The 18,663-nt window shown below is 38.2% G+C and overlaps 1 protein-coding gene across 4 annotated transcripts in view; it reads right to left on the reverse strand.

Annotated features, from left to right (window-relative positions):
* The window catches only part of sema4ba (sema domain, immunoglobulin domain (Ig), transmembrane domain (TM) and short cytoplasmic domain, (semaphorin) 4Ba), a 102,154-nt gene extending 90,994 nt beyond the window's left edge, over positions 1 to 11,160 (reverse strand). The window contains exons 1-2 of one of the 4 annotated variants that reach the window (XM_060877700.1): positions 10,694 to 11,160; positions 8,298 to 8,414 (exon numbers count right to left, since the gene is read on the reverse strand). The gene's annotated coding sequence lies outside the window, so the exon portion shown is untranslated. Of the gene's footprint in view, positions 1 to 8,297; positions 8,415 to 10,328; positions 10,449 to 10,693 lie in introns of those variants that run through there. The other 3 variants (XM_060877701.1, XM_060877699.1, XM_060877702.1) reach the window with 3 other exon arrangements.
* Between the last annotated feature and the right edge of the window lie 7,503 nt (positions 11,161 to 18,663).

Raw genomic sequence — 18,663 nt, forward strand, 5'->3', positions numbered from 1 at the left:
ATCACTGATAACTTCTCTACTACATTAAAAATGATTTTAATCAGTGCATTGAATTAAGTAAAAATTATATTATTACAAATATAGTTTTGCATTTACAAAGCACATAAAATAATGATCCATTGGATTACACTGACAAAATCATGTGTAACTGGATATTCCAATACCCGCATTACTACTATTTGTGTCCATTATTAAGACTTTTTCATATTTTATAGTGTATACACAGTAAAAAAAAAAAAAAGAGAGATGAGGTTGATGTAATTTCAAATAGATAATTATAACATAATATTTGCACATACTACATTGAGCAGTGCTGTTGTTCCTACGTGCTTCAAGACAACCACCATTTTCTCTGTGCCGAAGAAGTCTACAGTGTCATGTCTCAATGACTATCATCCCATTGCACTCACACCCATAGTAATGAAATGCTTTGAGAAGCTCATCATGAGGCACATCAAGAACCAGTTACCACCATTACTGGACCCACTGCAGGTTGCGTATCATCCAAACAGCTCCACGGACAATGCCATTGCCAGAGCCCTTCATTTAGCAATCACCCACCTGGACAATAAAGACACTTATTTACTTTAGTTCAGCATTCAACACAATCATCCTTCAACATCTGATTGAGAAGCTGAGCCTGCTGGGACTGAACACCTCTCTCTGCAACTGGATTCTGGACTTCCTGACTGGGAGACCTCAGATCGGGAACAGCATCTCCAGCACCACCACTCTGAGCACTGGAGCCCATTAGGGCTGTGTGCTCAGCCCACTGTTGTTTACCTTGCTGTGAAGCAATGCACAGATCGAACCACATGATCGCAATGCACAGATCGATGACATGATTTGTGCACTGTCTTTTGTCTTGCACTGTTTGCACCAGGTTGCCCAGATGCACTTTATGTGGCAAGGACTAACTTAAGTCCTTAGCTCTGTATTTGTTCTAAGTAGCTCCATGGTCCTGGAGAAATGTTGTCTCATTTCACTGTGTACTGCATCAGCTATATACGGTTGAAAAGACAATAAAAGCTTATTGATTTGACTTGATTTACTTTCTTAAATGAGACTAATAATTTTAGATATTGCTCTTTTGACTCTCTTGTGGCCACTATCATTAAAATTCATGAGTGTGTGTCAGTGAGACAGAAAAAGAGACAGCTCAGATTTCCCTCGTTTCTATAGCTTACGCACAGGCTCACATATACATGGTGCAAAACCAAAGTATTTTTTTTTGTATTTGAAAGCTCTGTTGAACCTCTTATACAACTGCTGAACCTCATACAATTTATGAAATCAGTTACTCTGTTTTTGTCTTTTTTTTTTTTCAAACAGGCTAGAAATGACAAAAGAAAAATGTGAAATTATAGTTATCATAAAGGAAACTTTATTTTGCTTTACTTCCTCTTATGCTAACAATGTTTTATTTTCTTTTTGCTAATACATATTTGTTAGTGTATTTAGAATGATTTCCTGATTTTTTTTTTTTTTTGCATGTTTGTCACATGTTTATCACACATTTGTCACATTGTTTCAGATCATCAAACAAAATTAAATATTAGGCAAAGATAACATAAGTAAACACAACATGTAAACACAACACTTCATTTTTAAATGAAGGTTTTTATTATTAAGGGAAAACAAAATCCAAACTCACATGGCCCTGTGTGAAAAAGTGTTGATTGCAGTTCTTGCTGCTAAGGGTGGCCCAACCGGTTATTAGGTTTAGGGGCAAGCACTTTTTCACACAGGGCTATGTAGGTTTGGATTATTTTCCAAATAATAAAAACCTTCATTTAAAAACTGCATGTTGTGTTTACTTGAGGACTCAATCAAATCTAGTACTCTAGTTTTATGATTTGTTTGAAAATCTGATGTTGTTTTGGGTAATATTCATGCAGAAATATAGGAATTTCTAAAGGGTTCACAAACTTTCAATCGACACTGTATACATGTGGTATACAGAATATTTAATATGGCATCCTAATGTTTTCACATGACTCTATGAATTGTTTAGCCTGTTTAAATTAAAGCCTGGTGCAATTTTCATTTTGCTATACAAAGGTGCTGACAAAAATAACGGTTCTAACTGAGCCAAAGGAAATAAGTGTTGAGGAAATGTGATCCTGGAGACTGGGATTGCTTGATGCAATGGCTTCTGGCTCTGACTTTTAGTTATGCTGTCATAACTAGTCTTGCCCGAGTCCCTACCTGCACCTTGCATATAATGTATACTGTCCTGTACATAACATAATTACAATACATACCTAATATTTTTATCTCCCTTTCTTTTTCACTCTCTCTTGAGCTATACAGGCCACTCATGAGTTCCCAGTTTTCTGAGTTGCCAGTGTGACTTCTTCTTATTTCTTTACCTGCCTGATCTACCCTGATGCCCTACTTTTGGTTTTATGTCTTGCCACTTGGTGGTGAACAATTCTGCTGGAGATGGCTCTGCATGGACAGCCCATGACCAATGAGACTGCTGTTGATAGTGCCACTTGGAGATTATTCTCCATCTTTGAACTGCTGTTGCAGTAGCCAGCTTTGTGCACAGGTCTTTATCAGTAAACAATGGCAGACTTCAGCAGGAACAAATTAGTGTTAAGTCTATAATGAACTCAGAAATTGACCTAATATTTGCTCAGGAGCTTTAAGTTGCACAATTCCATTTGACTATAAACAGTTGGAGAAAAGACCTTGTTTACATTTACATTATTTGCTATCCGTAGTCACCCAAATGAGGAAGGGTTCTTTTCTGAGACTCATTCCTTACAAGTTTTCTTACTCATATATTACAGAGTTTTTCCTTGCCACTGTTGCCTCAGGCTTGGCTTACTAATAAATGTTACGAATAAATATTAATTTCATTTTAATCTTTGTCATTTTTATTCAGCTCAGCACCATAATCACAAAGCCAAACCTAAAACCAACGTTCATCATAATAAGATACTGTACATAGTTTTAGAAAACATCTTGAAGCATTATCAAATTTGGTAGTATCATTATCTGACCCCACAGTACTGGATCAGGCAATTGAATGCTTAGGGTAAACCTTTCAATATACTCTATATAATGTTGCTTCTTCTCTTAATTTTGGCTTTTCCTGTTAGGGGACGTCACAGCGAATCATCTGCTTTCACCTTACTCTATCCTCGGCATTCTCTATGCTAGCACCAATTAACTTAATTTCCTCTTTTAACACATCCATATATATCCTCTTTGGCCTTCCAACCATCTCAATATAGGTTCTCTGTCCTTGTCCCCAAAACAGCCAACCTGAGCTGTCACTCCTAAAGAGAACCTCAACATCCTTATCTCTGCCTCATGTCTTTTCCTCACTGCTACAGTATCTGCTCTAACCCATACAGCATAGCCGGTCTCACTACTGTCTTGTACACCTTTCCATTCACAACACTCCTGGCACCTTTCCCCAACCTGCCTGCACTCACCTCTTCACATCTTTTCCACACTCCCCATCACACTGAGCGATTGACCCCAAATACTTAAACTCCTGCACCTTCTTGACCTCAGCCCCCGTAACCTCACTGTTCTACTTCCCACCCTCTCATTCAAACGCATGTATTCTGTCTTACTACGACTGATTTTCATTCAATCTTCTTTCCAGAGCAGACCTCCACCTTTCCAGGTGTTCCTCAATGCACTCTCTACTGTCAGATTACAGTGACATCCGCAAACATCACTTTCCAAGGAGATTTCTGTCGGACATCTGTCAACCTGTCCATCACCATAGCAAACAAAAATGAACTCAAAGCCAATCCTTGATGTAGCCCCACATCGAACTCCTCTGTCTGACCTAATTCACATCTCACCGTCAAACTCCTCTCATACATATCCTGAAATACTCTGGCATACTTTTCTGCCACTCCTGACATCCTCATACAGTACCATAGCTCCTCTCTTGGCACCCTGTCATAAGCTTTCTCTAAATACACAGACACACAGTGCAGCTACTTCTGACCATCTCAGCACTTCTCCGATAACAATCTCAAAGCAAAAACTGCGTCAGTAGTGCTCTTTCTGGGCATAAAACCATACTGCTGCTCACAAATATCCACTTCCTTTTTTGGCCTAGCTTCCACTACTCTTTCCCATAGCTTCATTGTGTGGCTCATCACCTTTATACCTCTGAATCTAGATAATGAAAAGAAAACAGAGGAAAAAATAGCACCCTAGTACAAGAATCACACAAGCCTTTAAACTGATTGACAGTGACAGTGACGTGACATACAGCTAAGTATGGTGACCCATACTCAGAATTCGTTCTCTGTATTTAACCCATCCAAAGTGCACACACACAGCAGTGAACACACACACACCGTGATCACACACCCGGAGCAGTGGGCAGCCATTTTATGCTGCGGTGCCCGGGAAGTAGTTGGGGAATACGTTGCCTTGTTCAAGGGCACCTCAGTCGTGGCCGGCCCGAGACCTGAACCCACAAAATTAGGGTTAGGAGTCAAACTCGCTAACCAGTAGGCCACGACTTCCCTGATGTAAAGAACATAAAAAATTAGAACGTTAATGGTGTCAAAATAAATTAGTAGTATTTCCAACATCATGGAGGAAGAGCCTCCTTAGGAACAGAAAATCTCAAGTGCTACTAGACCAATATTTTACTAAAAACCCTTTTTTTTTTATATATTTTTATATACTGTACATCACACACACACACACAACCAAATCCTCAACAACTCCCCATATTTCCCTCTCCTATGATTCCCCGATTGAATTTGTGCCATTGGGAAAGACAAAATTAGAGAATGGGAGGAGTGTTTGCCCCTTCCTGGTTTTTTATTTTTTTCCATGTTTGTCAAACTTTAATGTTTCAGATCATCAAACAAATTTAAGTACCGTATTTTCCGCACTATAAGGCGCACCTAAAAGCCTTAAATTTACTCAAAAATCGGCCGTGCGCCTAATAATCTGGTATGGCTTATGTGTGCACTGAGTTCCAAAAATCTGTAAAAATGTTGTGCGACTTTGGTAAGCGCTCCGCTTGATTGACTGTAGGACCATTTCCCGCTGACACAGGGATGTAATACGTACACTATGTATTCTGGCAGCGATAAACCAATCAGAGAACATTACGTAATATATACAGTACGTACGCTTACCTCCGCCATGCCTCCGGTAGGTATACTACCAATATGTTGCAAAACAACATTTGTTTCTTCCTAACCATTATGCGCTCCTCACTCCAGTCCTGTAGGTGGCGGTAAATGCACCTTAAGTTGGTTTGCCATCCGCCAATAAAAATCAGAAGAAGACAACATTTGTTTGTCTAAGGACCACCGAAAATGGCACCAGTGAAGAGACATGCTTACGAGGCACAATTCAAACTACAGGCTATCAGTTACGCGGTTGAAACTGGGAATAGAGCAGCTGCGAAAGAATTCAACATCAATGAAGGTAGTTGTCTGGTTTAGCCACAGTTTCTTCAGTTCCAATCTTCTGAAGTCCCTCCCTTACTGGTACATCCAGTGTAGGCAATCCATCTGATGAACACTTAACATACACGGAACACACACTATTCTTACACACTATTTACTTAAAACACATACTATGTATATTTCAATTGAACATTTCACACTTGTACATTTGTACATACAAATTGCCTATATTGTATATTTCAATTGCACATTTCACACTTGTACAATTTGTCTATTTCATTCTGCTACATTGTGGAGCTGCTGTTACTAAAACAAATTCCTCGCGTGTGAAAACATGCCTGGCAATAAAGCTCTTTCTGATTCTGATTCTGATAAATCGTTAATTGTAGGAGATTTTAACATGCATGCCAATAATACAAGCAATGCTTTAGGACTCACATTTATGGACCTACTAAACATATTTGGGCTTAAACAAAATATCATTAGAGCAACTCATCATCTTAATTATACACTAGATTTAATATCACACGGAACAGATGTCACTGACATCATACTTCAAAGCAATGACATCACAGACCATTACCTCATACTGTACACACTACCTGTAGAACAGACTAACTGTCTCACCACGTTATCGATTCGGTAGAACTATTATTCCGACCACGAAAGACAGACTCACAAATAACCTGCCTTGTCTGTCTCAACTTCTTACTGTACCCTTAAACGCAAACGATCTATATGTAATGACTAACAGCATAGGCACCGTCTTCACTAGCACATTAGACACTGTTGCCCCCATCCAATTGAAGAAGGCTGCAGACAAAACACCTGCTCCATGGTATGATAGTCATATTCACATGCTCAAGAGAGCAACCTGTAGCCTCGAGCAAAAGTGGAGAAAAACTAAATTAAAGGTTTTTAGAATTGCATATAACGACAGTATGTCCAGCTATATACAGGCTTTAAAAGCTGCCAGGGCTGAGCACCTGAGCAAACTCATAGAAAATAACCAAAAAATCCCAGGTTTTTATTTAGCACAGTGTCTAGAGATGTGAACAGACTATTCCATCTCAGTTCAGTAGTGAGGACTTCATGAGATTATTCACTGATAAAATTGAAAGTATAAGGAACAAAATAGTTGAGATGGTAGGTTGATTGGCATCTCTGGAAAATTGTCCGTAGTGTGTGATTACGTGAGTGAATGAGAGTGTGTGTGTGCCCTGTTATGGGTTGGCACTCCATCCAGGGTGTAACCTGCCTTGATTCCCAATGACGCCTGAGATAGGCACAGGCTCCCCGTTACCCGAGGTAGTTCGGATAAGTGGTAGAAAATGAATGAATGAATGTGTTTCAGTCAGGTTTCAGGCCACATCATAGCACTATGAAATTGCACTTAATTTAAGTTACAAATTACTTGTTCTTAGCTTTGGACCAACACTGCATGTCACGATCTAGCGATCTAGGAGAACGTAGCACTAATATAGTTCTACTTGAACCTAGTGCTGCATTCGACACTATAGATCACAACATTATCCTAGATCGCTTACAAAATTACACAGATATTCAGGGACAGGCTTTAAGTTGGTTTAGATCCTACCTGTCTGATCGATACCATTTTGTAGAATTAAATGGTGAATCCTCCAGTTTATTGCCAGTTAATTATTGGGTCCCTCAATATTCTAAATATACATTCTTCCCATAGGGAACATCATTAGAAGACATGGGATTAGTTTCCAATGTTATGTTGGCGATACCCATTTATCAAAACCAGATGAAATAGCTAAATTGTCCAAATTAACTGAGTGCGTTAAAGAGATAAAAGACTGGATGACCTGTAATTATCTGTTGTTAAACTCTGATAAGACAGAAATACTACTTATTGGTCCAAAAACCAGTACACAGAAGCTCTCACACTTCAACTTCCTTTTAGATGGATGTACTGTTACTACTAGCTCAACAGTGAAAGACCTGGGTGTTATATTAGACAGCAACGGTCTTCTTCCACCTTATAAATATTGCCAAGCTATGAAACATCCTATCCTTATCTGATGCAGAGAAGCTAGTTCATGCATTCATGACCTCTAGACTGGACTATTGTAATGCATTACTAGGTGGTTGTCCTGCATCTTTAATAAATAGGCTACAGTTAGTCCAAAATGCAGCTCCCAGAGTTCCAACCAGGACCAAGAAAATATGACCATATAACCCCAATTAAATCATCTTTACACTGGCTACCTGTTAAGTTTAGAATTGATTAAACTGCTGCTACTTACATACAAGGCTCTTAATGGTTTAGCTCCCATATATCTAACTAGTCTTCTAATATGTTACAATCCTTCACGCTCTCCAAGATAACAAAACTCAGGACTTCTGGTAGTTCCCAGATTATCAAAATCCACTACAGGCGGTAGAGCGTTTTTGTATTTAGCTCCCAAACTTTGGAATAGTCTTCTTGATAGTGTTTGGGGCTCAGACACACTTTCCAAGTTTAAATGTAGATGCTTTATTTCAGACGTACACACAATACTTCCCATAATCTTGTGCTCTAATACATCTGACCAAATGCACATTATCATCATCAAGTGTGGCTAATATTATGAACAGCAGTTACGTTAATCCCTCTCCACTGCTTCTCTCTTTCTACCCATCTGGAGGCATCCAGAAATTGTACCAGCTCCGATTGTTTTCTGTGCCATGAAGATTTTGGACCTACTGAGATAAGACTCTGTGAGGATCCTGAGGTACTAGATATTTACCAGCTCCAGTTAAGACTCCACTTCATAAAATATTCTGTCATACTAAGAGGAGATGCCAAATTCATGTGGTCTTTGAGGACAAAAACCATGGAGGTACAACAATTGTCAGACTGTATATTGATAACCATACCTTCCAGTATCACCCAAATGAGGATGGGTTCCCTCTTGAGTCTGGTTCCTCGTAAGATCTCTTTCTTTACCATTCAAGGGAGTTTTTCCTTGCCACAGTCACCTGAGTCACCTCAGACTTGCTCATTGGGATAAACATAAATACATTTAAGTATAATAAATGAAATAAAAATATATTAATAATATAAAATTTTATTTTTTGTATTATATTATTATTATAATCTTTATATTTTTTATATTAACCTTTTGTTTTATGTTTATGTTCTGTAAAGCTGCTTTGAGATGATGTCAATTGTTAAAAGCGCTATACAAATAATTTTGAATTTAATTAAAAAACATTAACGAGAGTTATTTCAATGATCTATAAATAATGCCATTTCCCATTGTCTTTATTGCTTTATAAATAAAAGGAAATCATAAGGAAACAAAACATAAAAATATCACCTACATACACATAGCCCTATTACACAGGCATCATTATATAATTGCTTACCTATAACAGCTTGTCCAGAACTGGCCTTAAAACCTTTAATATAATTTTAGAGATGGCAAAGATCTGACATATCTGTTAATAACATTGTTTTTTTTTCTGCTGTGAACGAGTTTTTGCTGTGAATGAGTCCTCTGTTACCTTTAAGAGTCACCTTTGAAACTTGAGGCAGAAAAGGTTATCAATGAGGTAACATTACAATTCCTCTCTAGTTTGACTAATTAGTTTATCTTATTTGATCATTTATCTAAATTGTCTACAATAGCGTACAGCTTGCGGGTATATTGCTAAAATATATTGGTTGTATGCCAGCAAAGAAATCAGTGGGCGTGCCTCTGTTGTATTGGTAACAGACAACTGTGCAGATGTATCTTTTCTTTCACAACAAGATAGTATCACCATAATAAAGAAACAGTATACCAGCAAGCTACATGAAACATACACAGATCAAATACAGTATAAATGAGTAATCAGTTAGGAGGAGATGCAGAGCATCACAGGAAACTATGCATTTATCATCAAAAGGCAATAAACGTGTAAGCCTCAATAATTAAATGTTTTGGTTAATATGAAATGAAATTTCAATGGCAGAGGCCAAACTAAGATTCAATCTTGCTCTCAAATACAGTCGGTCAATGAAGATATAAGTAGTGAGGGTGCTGAGGAAACACTTTGTCCTATTTGGGTAGGAGTTGTAAGGGGAAAGGGGTAAGGGGAGTTGGGGGTTTGGACCTGTGAAATATATTATGTGAGATTAACAGAATATAATAATAATAATAATAATAATAATAATAATAAATTAAAATATTGTATCATGTGTACATATTCTTTGTTGTCTAAAACACAGTTTTTTGGGCTGGAAGGTAATGTCAGCATTTTCTCCCAGCTACCGCAACAAGTATAATCGCGCGCACACACACACACAATATTTAGCTGAATCAGCCTTTCCTCACTGATTCAAAAAAGAGAGAGTAGGCTTGCTCACTGCCAATTACTCAAAAATGTGTTACATATACAAATTGATATAGGCCAGCAGAGAATGCAGGTTTCAAAATTAGTGCTACAGAGCCTAGCAACCTAGCTTTTATAAGCTAATGTGGTGTCCCCACTGCAAAATATTGTTTTAATATTTTGTTGTTTTTTCACCCATATTCTGACAACCCCCACCTTACCGATTACCATCACCTAATAACATGCAACTTCTTTACAGCAAAGTTTAAATAGAGGGAACTTGGTCAATATATTTAAAAAGTGAACTTAACTCCTCCCTTCTCCTCAATGCCAGCACAACAAAAATAAATGGGACAGCATGTGAAAGGTGTAGTCAGAAATAGCAGACGTAGGTCATGTATTACACATACACTGTGATCACTGGACTTCAGAAAACCTATATAATATGGTTGAGAACGAGTCCTAGACTTAAACTGAAGGTGTTTAGGGATTAACAGACGGTTAACATTTTCCTAGCTATGTACTTGAAATAGGTCCATATAAAGCACTACTGAGTGGAATGCGTTACAAATAATCAACATACATTCTTACCTGTAATTAAATTGTTTCAGAATTCGTAATTATCTTCAACTACTGCAATGTGCGTGGTGAACTTCGGCCACCCTATTTGTAAGACAAATTCATTCTGTTATTTAAAAAAGAGCTGGGGGGGGGGTTGGTACACGGCACATAAGCTATTCTACACCTTGCAGGCGGATAAGGTCTTGCTGCAGGGAGGAGTCTCCACTTGCCCCTTCCCCTACGGACACCACACTCAAATGGAGAACTCGCGATAACAGAGCCCACGTAAACAAAGCCATAACTTCCACAACAGGACAAGATCAGCATTGAAAAATTCCTTTTAAATAATTAACAGCTACCAGTTAATGACACAATACAACGTAATCTGTACCAACCTGTAAGGACTCGCTTTTGTCCACGCTTCCTTTCCAGTGAATTCCACTATTCAAATCCGTTGATGGAGATAAAATTCAGAATTCCGTTTTCGCTGTTCGGATCTAGAAGCCAGACTGTAACAAAGATCCTTAAATTTGGCAGGAGAGAGCAAGTTTCCCCACGGTTAACTGAACTGAATGTCGAATGCATTTTGAGCACGTTGCAAACATGTGTGGCGAGTAACTGACACGATGCCCTGCCCCTCCCTTACACAAAAGACAAGGAATATAGGTGACGGGGAGAAGGGTGGAAGGGCGGAAACACATGGAATGCTAAATAAATAAATACGTTTAAAAAGCAGGTTTGATTTTAGGTCTTAATCCCTAATGAGAGTCATTAGATTGGAATTGAGACCTTGGGGGTATTTCATAATGTGAGCTATCTCGACAAACCAAGCATTATTCCAGCGTGCTCGGCTAATTTCCGTCACTTTCGGTTAAACAAAAGCTAATATTACATGTCGAGTTACAACGGTATTATATGCTTTTGAAAAGCATCCGTTTCTGGTTCATTTGAGCTTGGCTAATTCTATTGGCCAACCCTTGTGCTTTCATAGTTAGGTCGGGCGGAAACAATACTCGGCAACTGTTCCGCCGTTAGCTTTTGTATGATTAAAATGTAGTTTTATTTTTTTTTCTTACAGCAATACAAATGTTTAATAAAAAAACTTCTATATACTTAAAATTCAATAATATCACAAAAAGTTCAATAACATTTTTTTTTTTTACATATTTCTTGCAGTAGCAGCATAAAAAATAGTGATGGTAATTTCAATTAATCCCAGTGATCACCAGATTTATTAGTTCTCCCCATGTCTGGGAGAAATCTGGGGTTTACTCCATGTACTGTGGTTTCCTCCACAGTCCAAAGACAGGCTTTGTAGTCGGACTGCTCTAAATTGTCCATAGTGTGTGTGTTTGTGTTTGTGTGTGTTTGTGTGTGTGTGTGCCATGTAAAGGGCTGTCAAGTGTCACACATTGAGAGTGACAGTCACGCATTTCAGTCTTTTCTCATGCTCTCCTGCCACACATCATATTTCTCACGCAGAAAAACTTTTTTTGTCTGGCGGACAGTGTCCGCACCGCTGTCTCTATGGAACCGGGCAGGAATCAAGCGTGTCTCCCCTGGAGTTTTTAGACGAGCCTGACACTTATCAGCCAATCAAAAAAAGAAGCTCCACAATAACCAATCAGAAAATAGCACTATTGTATTGGCTAAGATTTAACACAACAACCAATAAAAAAAAATACATTCATTAGCAAGGGTATTTTAGATGGTTGGATTGAACAAAACCTCAACACGAAACAGCTTGTCTCTGGACGGGACATTGTCCTCAATAATGACCCTAAAAATGGCTGGGCTTGAGCCGAATTGTTTTAAATGGGAGTCCAACATTACAAATGATAAAGGAGTCCAAAAAGGCAACAAACACTTACAATAAACAACACCAGTCATAATCTCTCTCTCTCTCTCCCTCTCTCTCTCTCTCTCTCTCTCTCTCTCTCTCTCTCTCCTACACACACACAACAACACCCCATTATATTTTTTTGAAATTTAATTTAGTTTAATTTAATTAATTAATTAATTAATTAATTAATTAATTAATTATATATATATATATATATATATATATATATATATATATATATATATATATATATATATATATATATGAATATGGTTGGGGGGTTGGAGATGTCACACTTGTCTTGAAAGCTTGAGAGCCCTGTATGTAATATATGGCAACCTGTCCAATATGATTCCTGCCTTGTGTTCCCTGTCTTGTGCCCCAAGCCTCCTTGAAGACGCTCCAAATTCCCCATGACCGAGTAGGATAAGCAATATATAGATATAATAGATGTAATGGTTGGATAGAGGAATCCTCAATTATACAACATGAAGTTAAGTACATATTTATCATGTTAGTTTTTACTGTAGAACATGATTAAGATGTATTGTACAGATTTGCCAGGCTGCTTCTCAAGCTTACTTAATTGCTGAGGTGTTGGTTTTCTTTGCATATATTAATATATACGATTTAATTATAAGTTGTTCAGCTGGAATAAAAAAGTGGTTCTCTCAATCAATTCCATATCACAATATATTCACTCATCTTCTAGGGTGGATTATTAAACAGGCCTACCAGCACAAGCCTGTCAAGGAAACACAAAGCCAGTGCATAATAATTATTAATTAAATACTGTAAAAGAGCCAATAACATCCCTGAAACTCTGAAGAAATAGCATACCCCATAACTTTGAAGATGACATAAAAAAAGAAACATTTTCATTTATCATTTGTCAGATCCAGTTATTGATAGTGCTCTGAAATCTCTATCAATAAATGGATCACAGACTTCAATCCCTTTTGAAGTCGTTATTTATAACTGGATTACAGACTGGATCACATTATGACACAGACGTCCTTTGACATGTTAAGTACATGTCAGCGACGTGGGGATAAAACAGACCCAAATGCAGGATAGCTAAAATAAAACAGGAAACATAGACACAGACAACAAAAGACAACAGAGGATTCCGTGCTGCTCAAGGCAACGCGGCCCAACTAAATACTACTAACAATCAGCACATGAGGAACAGGTGTGCAGAGGTGGGGAGGAAGAGACAAGGGCGAGGCAGACACGTGACACAAACAAATGCACATGGCCAAAGTCCAGACAAAGTCCTGTCCAAAGTCCTGACAGTAAAAGAAAAAATATAGTAGTTAAAGGTTCATAAAATAGGTCATAAGATGGTATATGGCACCATTATCATCATTTTATTTAGTAAAATAAAATTAACTGTAATTTACATCATTTACATTTAAATCACAGCCCACATCCACGATGTTTCTGAATTGTATTTAAAGTGAGTGTGACTTACTTTAAATTTATTTCCATTAATTTGCAGCAAGGGGGGCACGGTGGCTTAGTGGTTAGCACGTTCGCCTCACACCTCCAGGGTTGGGGGTTCGATTCCCGCCTCCGCCTTGTGTGTGTGGAGTTTGCATGTTCTCCCCGTGCCTCGGGGGTTTCCTCCGGGTACTCCGGTTTCCTCCCCCGGTCCAAAGACATGCATGGTAGGTTGATTGGCATCTCTGGAAAATTGTCCGTAGTGTGTGATTGCGTGAGTGAATGAGTGTGTGTGTGCCCTGCGATGGGTTGGCACTCCGTCCAGGGTGTATCCTGCCTTGATGCCCAATGACGCACAGGCTCCCCGTGACCCGAGTAGTTCGGATAAGCGGTAGAAGATGAATGAATGAATGAATGAATGAATGAATGAATGTATATAAGGCTTAGGAATGTGTTATTTGTCTGTAATACAAGTCAATGTGTCATGGCTCTGCAGAAGCCAAGGCAAGAGCAAAAGCTAAGGCAGCAAAGGACCGTTTAAAAAAAGCTGTTTATTTAAAAAAATAAATAAGCTTAAAGGTAGAGAAAGCCAAACTTGAAGCATCTATGGAGCTCCTACAACAAGAAAAAGATGTAGCTACAGCCATTGCTGAAGTATAAGCAGTTGCCACCTCACAGTTAGATTCAGATACTTACCCATCTCCTTCTGAAACAGCTGAGTGCACATAACAGTATGTCATAACTCAAGCCACATTTTTGAACAACAGAGAATGTAGCCCTTTAGAGACACCACAAAATAATGAAACTACAATACAGCGTGAACAGCAGCACACTAATAATAAGACATTACACCCAAACAGGGAAAATGACAACACACATTTATCTCCAAATGTGTGTTTTCCAAATGATAACTACTTCCAGAATGTCCCATCCTGTAACTTCTCTCGTTCCCTTAGACATGACAACGCCAGCTGGTCCCACAATGTGTCAGCTTCCACCATTACAATGATATGTCCCATTTCCAAGAGCCCAGAGAAAATAATGTAAATGACTTTGTCAGGTACTTTGCTCATAGGGAAATTGTAGCAACAGGGATACTCCAGTGTAATGACAAGCCTAAAAACTTCATAGCATGGAATTCCAATAACACAATCAGAGGTTTAGACTTGACAGCAAGTGAGGAGATAGGCAATGTTAAACACTGAGCAAATTAGAGCCATACACATTAACAACCCTGTCGCAGGTCTTTAGCTGGTTTGGGATAGATTTGAACAAGCTTATGGCTCAGCTGAAATGATTGAGCCTCTAAATCCCTCTAGTGACAGCTCAGATGAATCATCCTCTGATACAATGTCTGAATCCTCCTCTGAGAGAGTCTCATCAGAAGGGAACAGAAAGAAGAAGAGGATGAAATGGAAGGGAAAAGGAAAAAAAGTATGGGAAGACGTCAAAGAATATTAAAGTAAAGACACGTCAGACAGGTAAGAATGCAAATTTTATGTGTTAAATTGTAGCTTCATAAGCTCCCAATTACTTCACGGTTGTAATTGTAGAAAACTGTCAAGTCCCCAATGAGAAATGTGGCAAAATATAATACATTTTCACAAAGCAAAATATAATAAATGTATATATCAAATTATTAAAAACTAATATTTGTGCAACTCTGTTTAATAAGACACTTTGAATTCACAGCAAAGAAAGTGCCTATATGACTTATTTAATGGCTTAATTTAAGATTTTCTGTAAGTCAAAGGTGGGTGTGAGAATAATAAAAGCAAACACTAACACTTATTCTATTTTCTCTGAATTACAGCTCAACACCCACAGCAGGTGGTGGTCCGATACAAAAAAATTCTTCGCCACTTCAGTAGAAGAGGGACCATGTCAGCTGCTTTCAAGCATGTTGAGGTGAACCGGAACACTGTGGTAGTCAATGCGCCAATAGCGGAGCTGTTCTTTGTTGCACCTTTTAAGTATGAGAAACTGCTCAATAACCACAGCAGTCAAATTAAACTTACACTCTAAAAAACGCTGGGTTGTTTTTTCAACCCAAATGCTTGGTTGAGATCACTGGGTAGGACTTTGGGTTGTTTTAACCCAAGTTTGGGTTGAAAATTGTCTTGAGCTATAACCCAGCGGCATTGGGTTGGGAACACGGACGTTAAAGAGAGCATGCACGTCAACGTGAAAATCGGACGACACCAGTGCATGGAGCCGCCATTTTCTTTGCGTCTTCAGATAAAAGCGACTGAAATTCTGTCTGAAATGTATGTTATTCAATAGGTATATAACGATGTTCATCGCTATAAAAAAATCTGTTTTACTGTATAAACTAATGTTATAATCGCAATTTGGGCTTTCATTCGGTTAAAGTGAGACTACCTCGCGGCCGTGACAGCCGTGCTCCGACTCACGACAGATCCCAGATCAGTGAACAGGAGAGCGCGCGTGGCATCTTCATCGGAGCTTGGAAGAAATAGGGTAAATGCTTTTTAAATATTACTTTTGTAGATGTTAAATCTACTTTATTACAAATCATTTCTTTGTTAGATATGGATTTGATATGGCGGAGTTTATTTGATGGTAACGTATTTTGTTAGGACATCCAATTTCCCGCTCTACATTTTGTTTAACTTCACTGTGAGGTAAATTCAACAGCAAACGAGATTCATTCACTACGAGCTACTACATAATATTTCGGTTTTTATTCAGGATTAAAGTTAAATTCCTGTTCTCCTGTACAACCTGAAACAAGCGGGAATGTCTGAGGGCAGCTCAGGATAAATAAGGTTTAAAACTAAACATGTTCTTCCGCCATTTTATTCGTGACACACCCAGGATAATTAGGATCATTTAGGAGCAATTCTTGGATAAAAATGCCTTTTGACTGACATTAATATTTTCTATGTAATTAGTTGATGGCAGCAAGCAGTGTTCCCTGGTGTGGCAGTATGTGGCAGTATGGTGTATGGACTTCTGGGGGAGGAGACACCAGCAGTAAGAGTTCTGCGAGCATTCATTTTTGCAGACAAACTTTGTTCTTTAACTTGTACACTGTTACATGAAATGTTTTCATATTTTAAATTTGTATTCTTAAAGTTAATTTTTCTGACTGAAGTCAGTGATGCCGCCTCCACCTTCTGTGTGTGGAGTTTGCATGTTCTCCCCGTGCCTCGGGGTTTCCTCCGGGTACTCCGGTTTCCTCCCCTGGTCCAAAGACATGCATGGTAGATTGATTGGCATCTCTGGAAAATTGTCCCTAGTGTGTGATTGCGTGAGTGAATGAGAGTGTGTGTGTGCCCTGCGATGGGTTGGCACTCCGTCCAGGGTGTATCCTGCCTTGATGCCCAATGACGCCTGAGATAGGCACAGGCCCCCCGTGACCCGAGGTAGTTCGGATAAGCGGTAGAAGATGAATGAATGAATGAAGTCAGTGATGCATTTACTGTGATATTTGATACATTTTCATAGAATTCAAGCGTTTTACATGCTGTTATGATGAAATTATGATGAAAGCTCCATATATTAGACATATTATATATTAGATTTAAGGTTTGCTATTTTAACCTAGACATTCTTTACAAAAATAAGAAAACGTGTATTAATAAAATGAAGGACGACATTTTATTTAGATCACCGAAATTGCTTCCACATACTTCCGTGTTTCCTATGGGCGGGGTTGGATTACCAAAGTAAGTATTGCTGTAGATTCATTATTTTAATCACTTAAATTTCTGACCCATTTTGGGTTAAATTCAACCCAGCAGTGTAGTCATTTTTAACTAATAGTTGGGTTAAAATCACAACCCAGCATGCTGGGTTAAGCATGATAACCCAACTAGTTGGGTTAAAATAACCCAGCGCTGGGTTCATCCCTTTTTGACCCAGGACTGGGTTGCCAAAATAACCCAAATTGGGTTGTTTTCAACCCAGCAGTTTTTAGAGTGTAGTGAAATTGCTAACAATGTGCTGCTGCAATTCAGAAGGATCAAGCTATAAAATCACAGCCCTTAAGGCTTTTAGAAAGCTGCTGCCATTAAAACAAAAGTCAACAATTTTTGGACTGTATCTGAAGTACAGTGTACAATGAACCAAAACTCATGCACAATATGCAATGCTGTTCTTTACTGTTTAAAAGTTCACTTTGAGGTAGCTGAATTTTGACACTGTTTACACTGAAGAAATTGATATTTATATCAGTTTGCCAAGGTTTCATTTCATTTTACTGCAGAGTTATATTTTCTGAAGGTTTACAGATTTGCTGTTTTGCACTTTTGGTACTGATATTTTGCTAATATTCTTTTTGTAGCTTATTTTGTTTATTTTTGTTCATTTTTATGAAATTTTTATATGACAGGTTTATTTTTGCATTAAACCATGTTTATATCTTGGAATACATGTTTCTATGTACTGTATCACTCTGTGCTGTGTTTGTTTCCTTATTTTGTTGAAAAGTTAACTGAGCCTTTAAATCTCCTTTTCGGCTGCTTTACAAGGCATAAATAGTCCGCACTTTAGATGAGCTTACAAAAATAGCTAACTAAAAAGTAGTAAATGGTTCTTAGCTAACTGAATTAATCATGATTTATATTAGGAATATGGTTTATGAGTAATTTATTACTAATATTTAAAATATAAATTAAAGTATTTACCCATGCTTAAACTAATGCTTAATAGTGTGCAGTTATTATAAAGCATTACCGTCTGACCTACAATGTAAGCCAGAGTGTGATCCAGATGTCAAGCAGTTAATCACTCAAGTGACTTCTATGCAGACAATGGGCTCAAATCCCTTCCTACTGTCGAAAAGACTGTGTCCATTTTGCAAAGAACCTGTGACACACTTGCAAGATCAAACCTGAGACTGCATAAAATCACAAGCAACAGAAAGGAAGTCTTGGATGCTTTCCCATCCCAAAACCACACAAAAGACCTAAAAGACTTAGAAGCAAACTCAGTCCCCATGCAGTGTACTCAGAGTACTGACTGCTTCACATTTAAAACATTAGACTCACTGTAGCAGAGTTTAACCATGTATATTCTGACAAGATAACGTGCATACTAAAACAAGAAAAACTC

This window comes from Tachysurus vachellii, chromosome 9 (genome assembly GCF_030014155.1).
Source record: "Tachysurus vachellii isolate PV-2020 chromosome 9, HZAU_Pvac_v1, whole genome shotgun sequence".
In the NCBI taxonomy this organism is placed as follows: domain Eukaryota; kingdom Metazoa; phylum Chordata; class Actinopteri; order Siluriformes; family Bagridae; genus Tachysurus; species Tachysurus vachellii.